The sequence below is a fragment of the Rousettus aegyptiacus genome, unplaced genomic scaffold (genome assembly GCF_014176215.1).
Source record: "Rousettus aegyptiacus isolate mRouAeg1 unplaced genomic scaffold, mRouAeg1.p scaffold_m13_p_11, whole genome shotgun sequence".
NCBI classification, from domain to species: domain Eukaryota; kingdom Metazoa; phylum Chordata; class Mammalia; order Chiroptera; family Pteropodidae; genus Rousettus; species Rousettus aegyptiacus.
Window position 1 is genome coordinate 87,210,596 of NW_023416286.1, and position 13,871 is coordinate 87,224,466.

Sequence of the window (13,871 nt, forward strand, 5' to 3'; positions counted from 1 at the left end):
ATGAGAGATTTAAAATACTGAAACAAATGAGCACTGAATATAAAAATAAATTTATAGCACAAATAAGCAAGTTATTTAAAAACATATTTGTATCAGAAATGAAACTTCGTCTGTGCCAAAAAGTCAGATATCTCAAGTGAAACGATGCTAGGGAAATGAGAAATGGACTTTACAAATACAGGCCATGGCTGTAAAACATAAAACAATGATACAATTATACGTATTACTTTTATTGATGTTAATTCATGCATGGCTTGTTTATAAGTTATTAACTTGATTTTCTTCTGACATGAAATGCTATCTTTAGAATGTATCTTATGTCTATGCCTTTTTTTCCAGATGTGGTCCAGGCCCTCAGTGTCTGTCTTATGATTATACTACATTCATCTCAGATTGTTTTCTTGTCAAACAATTCGTCTATTCTCAATTAATTTATTTTCCCTGGTAGTTACATTGTTTTCATAAATTCACCCCTATCAACATCCCACTACCAGCGCCGAGTTACTGAATAAAGCATAAACTATATTATTTAGAATTCAACTAATTCTACAAACCAGTCAATCTAGCCCTGATTGACATCATCAAGAGTCTTCTGCTCTTATTTTCTGTCCTTTTGGTTTCAGAGGGACCATCTTTCAAATCTAGAAATTTATAAATGTATATGAAATATATGAAGTCAAAACTCTACAGCTTGCAAAGAAATGTTTCAGAAATTTAAGATAATTCTGAAATAAAACTAGATAACTATCAAAACAAATAAATAAACAAATAAACAATAAGACTCTAGAATCCAGGTATTTTGATAGAAACCTCTGATGGTCACTCTCTGTTATAGCATATTTACCTCTCACGCTTATTATTACCGTTTGGTTCACCTATTGAGATAATGTTCTACTTTATTTCCTATTAATGATATCAAAATTTTTATAATCCTGGACATCTGATTCTCATTGAATTGTCGGCACCATTACCCGGGTGTGTCAGAAAAACTCCAGATTTAATTTCCTCCATGCCTGCCCTTTCCTGTTTTATTGAAAGATGTCCATAACTCCCAAACAGTGAGATCAATCAGCGTGGTGGTCTGCCTAGTTAATAAAACATATTTCACATATCAGGTATCAAAAGAAAATAGGTGATATCACAACAAGTTTTAAGAGTGAAATAAAATACATTTTTTAAGGGATTTGCTTCAGACTGAAAGAAAACGGAAATGAAGAATTTCAAGCCATTCGCCATCAGCCTATTACCAGAACCCAATACATTATATTGGGACTATGGCGTGATCGGGCAGGTTCTGCTTGTGGATAGAGATTGCTACCAAAATGTTTCCTCAGATATAAATTTAATAGGATGCAGTTTTGACAACTAAGGTGTAAAGTGAGCATAATTTTAAATTCAAATATAAATAAAAGTAAAAATAACAAGTATTATTCATTGCTGAAACAATACTGAGCTAGAGTCACTCAAGCCCCTTCTATCAATATCTGGATTGGTTCTGCGTTCAAAGTTCACAGTAAAACATTAAAGTTTTGGTGAAAAATATGTACAATTTATATATTATACATATATACATTTGTAAATTAATTATTTCTTTTTCTGTACACTCCATTTATACACACAACTTTTTTTTTTTTTTTTAAACAACTACAGCACCAGGTCTTCCTAGATGGTCTCCCATCCAAGTACTGACCAAGCCCAACCCTGCTTAGCTTCTGAGATCAGATGGGATCGGCATGTTCAGGGTGGCATGGCCACAGACATACACACAGCCTTTGCTGTATGAGGTCCCACATCTATAGATATTGAGTGCAATCTCTCCATAGATCCACCTGTAATGTTTGCCAGGGCCTCTCTGCTATCTGCTTTGACCAAGGTGAGAAATAAAAAGTGTGGTTTTAATAAGAAATTTAACTAATATAAACCACTGTTGTTTTTGTTCTGTTGTTGTGGTTGTTGTTTTTGTTTTTTCTTTTTTTGGTTTTTGTGGGTTTTTTTTTTTTACATTACAATGCTATTAGACCTGGCCTTTGGTGTCCTTCTTTTGAGGGGAGAGGGTGATTATAGGCCCAGTTTAAAACAGTATTTAAATCTTAACAAAAATTATTCTAAACCTATGACTTTAAGCAAAATCTTCGACTACCTTAAATTTCAGGGTTCCTCTCAAAAATGAAAATAATAGCACCTACCAAATGCATTTTTTATGAAGATTAAATGTAAATTGTTTGTAATGCTGTAGTTCATCGTTCAAAATCTATTTTCTTGTTTTATTCTTCCATTCTCATTCTTTTGTTACATGACTGCTCCCATGGACAATATTTATTATCAACTTTCTCAGATTAATTAAATCTTAGCTGTTACAAAATAAGATGTTGTTATGGTCTCATCTTTTAAAAGGAATCTCCGGTAGCCCTGCTTTTTTTTTTCCTCATAAAGTGATTGTTTTCAAATTTACACTATATTGTTACTAAACTCATGAAATGAGACATCAGAGAACTGGCTTTTCACCTTGAATCTCACTTTCTTTGTACATAAATAGGGATAAGGAGGGATTCAAGCAGCAAATTTCAGGATTGTTGAAAAGATTAAATGTGAAGTACAGAGAACACTGGTTTACCTGGTACAGGTTAAGAAAATGTTAGCCACCATTATTAAAATATAAATAATTATAGCACTTAAGAAACCTAAAAATATATTCTGAGTATATTAAAATTGATCAAAAGCATGTTTAGTTTTCCAAAGACATTTTACATAAGAGATTTGTACAATATTAAAACAATTGTTCACTAAATATAAAAAATAAATTATGATTTTATAATTAATACTTATTTGCTTAAGAGAGATAGAGTTGCCATTTATAATGCAGGGTTGTTTACTATCTCAGGTGCTCTGTAAAAATGTGTTAAGCATATTTTCAAAAACTTAGGCATTAAGATTTCACACTACATTGACTTTTCAAAGTTGACCTAATTTTATTGTGAAAACATGCGGATCATGTCTGTAATTCTTTTTGGTATTCATTACTTAAAAACTTCGAGAATTCTAACCCTGTAGTAAATTGAGTAAGAGCTAGTTTACCTACCTAGTAGTCAAGATTTAGATTAAAATAAATTAAGTAATCTTTCCTTTATCATCCTTGAGTTAAAATGAAAAACTCGAGTTCGAATCTATATATTTGACCTCAGAGTTGGTGCTTTTTTTATAGCTTTTTACAGTCATTAAAATCATCCTTGCATGTTTAGTGTAGAACACAGAAATAATGTTCTTTGAGTTGCAATTTTTTAAGAAAATGTGAACAATTTTGCTTCTTTAATTAAGTAAAGCAGGAAAGTGCTGATTTTGATATTTGAAAAAAGATTCCTTTCTTAGTATATACTTTGATTTCTTAGTTAATGTGCAGATGAACAAAAATTAGATTTTACAATCTGCTCTTGAAGAAACATATACTACCAGTTTCAAGAAAATTCTAGAGCTAGTATAAAAAATATTTTAAATTTATTCTACTGGTTTAATACAAATTCTCAAAATTCAATGTTTGATTTCATAACATTTCTGATTGTGACATTTTTGTATAACATAAATGAGTCAGCATTTTTATAGCTTTATAACTTTATAATCTTTCAAAGCATGCACCCTCCCAAACATGTTTGAAAACAAAGACTTGCCATTTGAATATGTAAGTAGAAAAAAATAGAATTTAAAATATTTTTAAACTGCTTGGCTTAAAGTATTATCAGTATATCCAAAGCATATATTAAGAAACTTTCAAGAAATTTATATATTCATCTGAATTTATATAAAGATGATAAAATTTTCTATATAATACTTTAGAATCAATTTCAGAGAGGTTCAAAATTGTCTGAGGTATTCATGACTGTTTTAGGTTCAAAGCTGACCAACTGCACTTCAGACTTTGAAATTAGAGCTTTGGCGCTATCCATGACCAAAAAGCAGGCAAAGTAGAAAATGGCATAAAGTTTCTTTCAGTATATTTTTACACTAACTTATAAACTTATTATGAATTGGAGTTATCAGTTTACTAGATTCACATGAAAAAATAAAGGTATAATATGCTCCAATCTTGACTCTAAGAGTAGTATCCCAGATTTGCATCTCAACTAATTTAAAGACGATTGTTGGATCTGGTCATGCATGTGGATAATAGTTCATTGTATGAGGTGAGCTCAATATTAAAATATTCTTGTCATCATCATTGTCTTTTGTTGGAACCACATTCAATGATACTAAAAATCTAATCTCTCCTTTATACACAACATTCATACACAACATATTTACACACAATTTCTTTTTAAAAGAATAAATTCTAAGTATGCAGAGTAGATAGCTCTAAATTTATCTTATAAAACATCATCTTAATATACATGTAAATAAGACCACTTGTAAGATAGTTAGTTTGATATTTTCCCATTTTGATTTCTAATCATGCTTATTTTTACTCAAAGATTTCTGCTATAGTACTTGTGCTTACTGAATAGACTTAAACAAAAAATACATATATTTTTGCTTACAATGTACAAACTCCATATTTAGTTTTGGCAATAGAAACAAAATATAAACATGACATTGTTTAATATTGTGTTTCTTGGCATGGGGCAATACAAAAATGTTAATTCTATAAAAGTTGTCAGCTTCTGTTCATGAGAAATGTTCTTTTGAATTCTCTGTATCTGTGTTTCCATAACCTTAGAAGCACAGTGTTAAGAGAACAGTAGGTCTCCTGGTGTCTGAAGCTGTTATCTATTTACCAGATGATTTTGTCAATCTAAAACTCGCAGAAGACCCAACAGTGTCACTAGTGCTAAGATAGATAATTGGATAGATATGTAAATAAATAACTCCACTCGAGAATACTAATAGGAGGCTATGTGAATTGCTGTGGGGAAGTTTATACGTATCTGAACGTGGTCTTTAAGGAAGTTGCTATAAAGAAAGTGGCCTTTGGGATGAAACTCCAAAATTAAGACCTTGTTAGCAGTAAAAAAAGACATCACAGAACTTCCAGTCATGGGCATATGATGGTATATTTTGGTCATTTGGAGTATAGAATATATGTAAGGTAGGTGCAAAGTAGACAAGAAAATATTTTTGAGAAACAATTATTTCACCATAACCGGCTATGCAGTGGAAAAATAACCCACTTCCTGAAGTATTCATAAGCATTGTTGCATTCATCCCAAGCCACAGAACAAAAGAAGAGAAAAACCTCAATACATTTATAACATCAGGTACACTTCAATTTCAAAACTGGATAGAGAAGGAAAAAGATAAAATAAATCTAAATGACAACTACATATCATCCAACTATCATTAAAGTTTAGCAAATTAAATCTTAAAATGCACCAAAAAATAAAACCATAGAAATTCATTAATATGATTCATCGCATACCAATCAAAGAAATAAAATATTGTACCACTCTCAGTGAAAACTAACAAAATTCAAGAGAAAGTCCTAAAATATCAAAATAGCACACAAATAGAGGGAAGTAAATAGGACACGGTTACTTGGCAGTCATTTTCTCTCAAGACATTGCGAATATTATTAAGACAATATTATTATTTCACTGTGTTTTTACTGTCACTGTTGATGCTGAGAAGTTATTCATGGGTTCGACTGTCATTTTTCTGTATGTGATTTGTCTTTCTGGTTGTCTTTGTCTTTGTTCTTCCGAAGTTTCAAAATTATATATGTCTAGGTTCGTTTCTTCTAATTTATTCCGTGAGGTTATTAAAGTTCTTTGGCAAAAGTGTAGTGCCTTTGGTTTGAGAATTTTCAGTCATCACCACAATGGATAATTTTTTTCTTTCTCATTATTTGTTACCTCTAATGAAATATCAACATAATGTTTTCATTCTATCATCAATGACTCAATGTTTTCTTTCTTGTTTCATATTTCTTTGTTTCACTATAATGTGTTCTAGATAATTTCTTTGAATCTATTTTCAATGTTCTAATTCTATCTTCTGTTGACTTATTTGTTCTCTGACTCTTCCATTGAGATTTATATGATTATAACAATTTTTCCTAAAGATCTTTGATTGTTTTTTAAATACATTTTTCCTTATCATTGTCATCTCTTGCTTCTTGTTCAATTTTCAAAGGCACTTTTTAATTTAAAAAAGTGAACATATTTATTTTATAATCTTTATAAGATGATCAATAAACAAAATATGTAAAACATTTTTATTTCATGTTGATTTTGTGATTTTGACAGTAAGCTAAAGTTGTCTTCTTCTGGAAAGAAAGTGCATTCATTTCTACCAGTCATTTCATGCACTTCTAACCTAAGAATCTTTTCAATCAAATTCTACTCATGAGGTGTTTCGACCATAAGGTAGCATAGATTTAGTCACAAAATCACGTGAGGACTGACTTGCTAAAAATTGTCCTGTTAAGATATACGCTCCAGCAACAATCCATATAGAGCCATTGAGATGTGAAAGCTTTCTTTCTACCCTTGTTTTGTGGATTCATTTTTTATTTAACTTTTACGAAGAATGTGTCATTAACTCTAAATCCTGATTAACTTTCAATTAGACCCCCAAACTCAGGTGAGCTCTAGACTTTTTGTTTTATCATCTATGCCCCATGCAGCCATGACCATGAAAGTTCGGCATACCTACAGACCGGTAGACATTATAAAAGCTGTCTCCTTACATTTCTAATTTCACTTTAAAAAAAATAATAATTTAGTCAGAGTTCTAGGCTTATTCAGCCGTCTTGCTCTTCCCTCTGTGGCTTCCATTCCTAATTGCTATATTAGGTTCCAAATCTTTTGTTGGAGCTCCAGCAATTGTATTTATACTCGACCAGAAGGCAATAAGAAGACATTTTAATTCATTTTTCATTTAAGGTCAGTACCCAGAAACTGAACATACTATACTGAACTACATTTCTTTGGCAAAATTTAGTTACATTGCCATACCTAGCTATAGGTAAGTCAGAAATATTTAATCTTACTGTCTGCTAAGTCTTCTGATTTACAATCACAATTTATAATGATGTGGTTTGGGAAATTGAAGCCATTTTCTCAATCATCAAGGGTCCAGATTACATAATATTTAGCTGCCAAGTATGTTTCTTTTAACAAAGCTTCATCCATCTCCACCTTCAAGATTGAATGTCTAATTCTAGCTGAGTACTTACTTCTCTATTAAACAACTTTAGTAGAAGTGGAAAAAAAATGGACAACAAAGACCAATATTTTTAATGTTCAATTCTTCTCTCTAATGCTGTGTTTGACTCTAATAATATAATGATACAACTTCCAATATCTAATAAACATCATCGGATTGCTGGCCTGCAATAAAGGAGCACTCAATACTTGCAATCCATCTGCTCCCATGATTTCAATGTCACATAATTTTGATTCTGCCATGCACAGCACTTTATTTCCAGATTCCAGGTTTTATTATTATTATTATTATTATTATTATTATCATCATCATCATCATTAGAGTCGCCCACAAATTTCAAAACATAAAATAACAGGATTTTAAACATTATAAAAATTTACTTGAAAAAGACTGGAATTAGGAGTGCTGGTAAGGGCATGCCACTCCAAAACTACAGGTATACAAACTTCTATGATCTTGTGTTCCTACTTGGCAAAGTTTCCATTCCCATGATCACATCAGAAGCCAAAACAATTTCCATCCACTACATCTATACTCTATTTGGAACGATGGAGGAAGAAGAATACTTTCTAATGTCAAAGATACTGACTGGAATTTAGAGACACTGCTTCTGTTTATATATCTGGCAAGAAAAGAGTTAAGAATGCAATCTTCATTCAAGGAAAGAAAGCAAGCAAGTGATGTGTTTTAAGATCCTTTTATGTATGCAAATCCAACTTCCTGGCAAGCACACGGATGATGTTTGCTAGCAACAGAATCTGCACCTATGGGACACATATAACAGGAGATACTAGCAGGTAGTCTAGAATTGTTTATAAGAAGAAACAATCCAAAATGTATGAATTATTATTATTATTAATCTCAAGTATACAGTTCCTTGGTTAGACACTTACGTAGTTTATAAAATGACCCCCCGATTGCTTTTTCTTTTCCCTGGCCCTCCTCTTAGCCATTGCATTAATGCTAACTGCATTTACCATGCTGTGCTCCCCATCCCTGTGACCATCTATCAGCTACTAATTTGTACTTCTTTAATCCTTCACTCCATTCTCCCAGCCCCCAATCTCCCTCATCAATGGCCATTCCCAGATCATCCCCCATATGCCTGTTTTTGATTAGTCTGTTCTTTTTGTTTCTTAGATACCACACGTAAGTAAAATCATATTTATCTTTTTTGGTCTGACTTATTTTACTCAGCATAATAACCTTTAGGTCCATCCATGTTGTGAAAATGATAGGATTTCATTTTTCTTAATGGCTGAGTAATAAATATTCCACACATATGAACCACAACTTCTTTATCCAATTGTCTGCTGATGGGCTTTCATATCTTGGCTCTTGGCTAAATTATATTTAATTTCTGAGATCATGTGCCAGCTAAATATCAAGAGTTCTCATTTTACCTTTAAGAAGGAGGTGATGAATACTGGAGGACAACTAGGAATCTCCGTAATTCACTTTTAAACATATATCCTATATAAAGTAGTGAGAATTGTTTCTTTCTTTCTTTGTCTTTTCACCTGATGATTCCCAGTGGCAGCCATTACAGGGGTAGAGAATATAAAACCTGGCTTTCAGCCCTGTCACCACAGGGATTAGAAACACCAGTAGGTTTTTCCACAGAGAGTCATCCAGCCAGAGTGGTTCGTTTTCATAGTTGTTTCCAAGGGCCAAAGTATCTCCAGGAAATGGTATCTTGCTTCAGGGCTTCCCATAGCTGGCCACTGGGTTTAGCGGCGCTAACTGCCTCCTCCCAGTCTAGAGCAGAGCCCATGACTTTGCTCACATTGTGATGATACATCCACAGGGATACTGGGACACAGGCCCGCAGCAGGCGGAGCAAGGCAGCAGCCATAAGTTCAGGATGCTGAGGTCGTCTTCCATAAACCAGCCTCTCTGCTCATCATTTTAAAACGTAAATACGGTATATGTAGTTTTGTTCTATTTTCATTAAGTATTTGTGTTTGTCTGTATACATATATAAAAAACACCTGGTCAAATTAATGTAATCTTTTATTACTTCTGAGAGTTAGAATTGGGGCTTATTTTTAAATATTATTTTGTTAGTTTCCTATGCGGTCTTATTCTTTAAATAATCATTACTGCAAAAATATTTTTGTAACTATTTTAAAAAGTAAAACAATATATACCTTATTCAAACAGATTTAAGACAGATTCTGGGCAGGTAATTGTCCTACCCTCACACCTACCTGTAAGACATGCTGGAGACATAATGGTCTACTTCAAGTCTGTTAGAAATTTGACAGAATTAAACATTATTTTTGAAGAGTTTTATGTTTAAAAAACCTTTATCTTGTATACATCATGCTTTTCTGTTCAAAAACAAAATCAGCAAGAACTGCACCTCAAATTAAGCATGCTACATAGGATATTCCTTGTAAAAACAAACACTTCTATATCAATATAAATAGAGTCACAAGACAGCATAATATTAAAATCTAATGCTGCTAGAATAAGTTTTTGTTTAACTCACAATGTTTCTAAAGTCAACATAATTCAGATTATCTATTAAATCTATTTTGCATTCAGCGAGCATATTCACAATCACTTTGTATACATACTTTTGGAAGAAGGTAAATTTTCCATCAATTAACTACAGATTCTATAAGCCTTAAAGATCAAAGGCTTATGTGCACTGCACCTAGATAGAACACGACAGCTGAAATTTTATATTCCTTCTCCACACTTAACCGACACATACACACAGCAATGTGAAAAGTCCAATTCTCTGCACACAATTTCAGTAGCTAAGGGGAATTGACTCTCCTGTTTCTTTTGGCTCAAATTAATAATTAAGAGAGGTCTTCAATATACAATATGATTAGTCATCTTTAATCAAGTGAATAAATTGACTAATAAGCATCTTCCTAGTGATCACTCTCTGGAGAAGTACATTAATCTATGTATACACTTGAGCCTTCTACGTAGAGAGAAGTCGCTTATACGGTCTGCACTGCCACCATGCTAAACGCACCCCAAACAGAGTAAACATCCATCTTGCTTCAAGAAATGATTATTCAGATCCCTGGATAACTCAGAAGATTGCAAGACCAATCTGAATATGTGAGATACTTTTAAAATTAAAGCAAAATAAGCAAGCTATCAAATGCTTAATATTTATTCCTAGTCAGGATGCTAGCTTACTAAAATAAACGTTTCATTTCAACAGCTACGAATATATAAAAAAATAAAACGTGTTTTATTGTATTCATATTTATTTAAGAAGTTTATATTTATAACTATACTCATAATCTAAATATACAAAGATTTTTAAACAGGCAATCATTTATCATGTCATAGTTAAATTACAGCTTTTTAAAGAAAAATATGTTTTACTCTTTTAGACTATTTTTCATAACAACATTATAAATATGGTACATTCAAATTTAAATGCTGTAAGATCAAATCAGTTCAAATTAAACGAGAAGGAAACATAAATCTTCAACTAAGAACTCAGTAGTGTATTAAAACCACACAATGTCCTTGAGACAATTCATATTGAAGAAACACAATACTGCACTTCTTAGTCCCATGTTTCAAGTCTCAGCCACAGATTGAATGTAAGATTGGTTTTATACTCATTCTGCAATATCTCTAACAGTCCGGCCCTTAGTCCTTGCATTTTTTAAATTCCATAAGAATTAAACATTAAATTCCGTAGGACCTAGGCACAGTGAAAGCCATATATTTCCGGCTTCTCCCTGGACTGTGAAAAGCAGCCTGCACTTGTGGTTTTCACATTTTAGAAGTTGGTGGAGAGAGAAAGAAAATAAATGTTATTTTATGATGCTAGTAGTCCGACTTTCAGGAATTTGCTGCTCTCTCTCTGTGATATTATTAATAACATATACTTATATGTATAGCGTCACAGTCCAGCTGATGTTACTTTTTGTATTTTTCACAAATGGGAAACAGAGAGCTTATTTGGGAACCTTTCTCAGGATGACTCAGGTGGTAAACAGCACAAACATATTTTGCTTTAAAATTCTTTCACCTATAGCTATTACAAGTAGTTTTGAACAACAACAAAATGATTATGCTTAATATGTCATGAGTAGATATGACCATGGTGGAATGGATTATTTCCATCATATGTGAATCTAACAAAAAATTGTTTACATATGAACAAAAGATCTTGGTCTTTGTGTAATATTTACATTCTAAGAACAGACAAGAAAACCAAAAGACAGTTTGCAAGTACAGGAAAGAAAAGAACATAAGATACAACCTTAGAAAATGTTCAGTATTGAAGATAAAGGAGACGAAGTCATAAATACCTAAATTAGAAGGAAAATCAAGGGAGAAAAACCAGGTGCTACAGAACCAAATTAAAAGAGAAATTAAAGATTCATTAAAGATGAAAAATGGAGTTCCAAGATGACAAAGACATGGCTGGATGTGATGCGAGGCAAGATGTGGATTTCTCAAGCTGAAGCTAAAGAGGAAAATATAGAGCCAGGAAGGAATTGTTTCGGATGACAAACAAACAAGGAAAAATGTGATAAAAATTGTTATTTCTAGAAAATATCTCAAGTAGCAAACCCGATGGAAGTACTGGTGAAGAGTACCTTGGGGCAGACCTTATTGAAAGGAAATGAATCCAATCATTAAGTTGAGAAATGATGGGGGTCTGAAGTAAAATAATGTATATAAGAAGAGAAACTGGATTTTATAAAATATTTTGGATTTCTCAATGGCAAATTTAGTTTTGGCCTTTACCAAAACATCTCTTGTACTTTCCAATTAATGGTTCTTGCCTTTCCCCTTACCCTCCAACGTTGACGGTGACTATGCATGTTAGTAGCATGACCTGGGAAGCTTAGAAATGAAATTCGTCCACAGGACAATACAGGTTCTAAAGTAAAATAGGTGAGAACAAATATATATATATATAAAAGTGATGGAGAAGATATTAAATTTATGCATGGCTCATTTCCATATTCTAAAACTGGTTATATATGTGTGGATAAACTTTCTCAACATGCAAAATTCACATGGTTTTTACTAACTGTAATCCAATGGGAACAGAAAAAGATCTAAGGAAAAACTAGAGTAACATTACAGTAAAATTCTCTTGGAAGAATGTGACTAGACTCCTCCCTCCTGTATCTTCTTCCAGTTCTGGTCATGGTCACAAAAGTGGCAGCAATGCTGTCATTCTAGTCAAAAGAATATCTGCCTCAGAGCTTCAGAGGATAAACTATTTTCACCCTATTTAAAAGAAATATATTAGTCAACCTAAGAAAAGATTATTGTTATAGAAAATTCAAATCAAAATCAAGGAATGGTAACAATTAGAAGTCCGGATCTTGTCAAGTTCAGGTGAGTATGTGGAACCTGGAAGGTCTCATTCAATGCCTGAGGGAGTGCAAGTTGGTACAACAAGTATGGAAGACAAGGTATATACACACGCATATATGTGAATGTTCAGAGAAGTACTATTTGCAACAGTTCCAAAGTGGAAGCTGCCCAGATGCTTAATTAACAGTGGAATAAATAAATGTATGTCTTATATTCATCCAATGGATGATACAAAGCGATGAGGATGACTAAACTGTATAGACAGGAAATCGAATGATTTTTAGAAATTAATACCGTGCTTAATAAGTTAAAGATAAAAGAGTACTCGCTGTATACCGTTTCAATATATATGTGACCCGAGTATGTATGTATCTTATAAGTGTATGTATTTCAAGAACGAGGCAAATAAGTGGTAACCTTTGGTGATGCAGTCCATGGAAGGAAGTCTACCGGAATTTCTGGGGTGCTTGTATACTTGCATATCCTAATGTGTGCACTGATTTCATAGATTATATTCTGTATGAAAAATCATCAAGCGGTACTTATAATTTACTCACTTTTTCATATGTATGTTATACAGGAATTGTATTAGTCCACTAAGGCCGCTATGAGAAAACACCACAGACTTGGTGGCTTAAATGAGAGAAATTTATTTTCTCACATTTCTGGAGCCTACAAGTCCAAGACCAAGGTGTCAGCAGGTTTGCCTTCTCCTAACGTGTCTCTCCATGACTTGCAGATGGCGGCCTTTTTGCTGTGTTCTCACCTGACCTTTCTTTGGTGCACACATCCCCCGTGTCTCTTCCTCTTCTCAAAAGGACAGAAGTCCTTGGAGTAGGGACACATGCCTGACCTCAGTTAAGCATACTCACTTCCTAAAAGGCTCTAACTCTGAATATAGTCTTATCAGGGGGTTAGAGCTTGAACGTATGAACTTGCGAGAAGGAGACATGATTCAGTTCTTCTTTTTCTTCTTTTTTCTTCTTTTTTTCTTCTTCTTTCTTTCTTTCTTTCTTTCTTCTTTTCTTTCTTCTTCTTGTCTTCTTTCTTCTTTCTTTCTTCTTCTTCTCTTTCTCCTTGTCCTTCTCCTTCTCCTTCTTCCTCTTTCACTTCTTCTTCTTTTTCTTCCTCCTCCTCCTCCTCCTCCTCCTCCTCCTTCTTCTTCCTCCTCCTTCCTCCTCCTTCCTCCTCCCTCCTCCTTCTCCTCCCCCCTCCTCCTCCTCCTTCTTCTTCTTCATCATCATCATCATAATCATCACGCCACAGAGAAAGAAAAATAAAGAAATACTGCACCTATATTTGAAAAGCACCACACATGGCAATCGTCTCCTCTCATTCTTTTTATTCTCTAGTCCTGTATCTCTCTCACATAACTAGGCATTACACACTTGAGTGCT

At 33.1% G+C, this 13,871-nt stretch overlaps 1 pseudogene; it reads right to left on the bottom strand.

Moving 5' to 3' along the window:
• Positions 1-1,641: 1,641 nt before the first annotated feature.
• Positions 1,642-1,759, bottom strand: LOC118609526 (annotated as a pseudogene).
• Between the last annotated feature and the right edge of the window lie 12,112 nt (positions 1,760-13,871).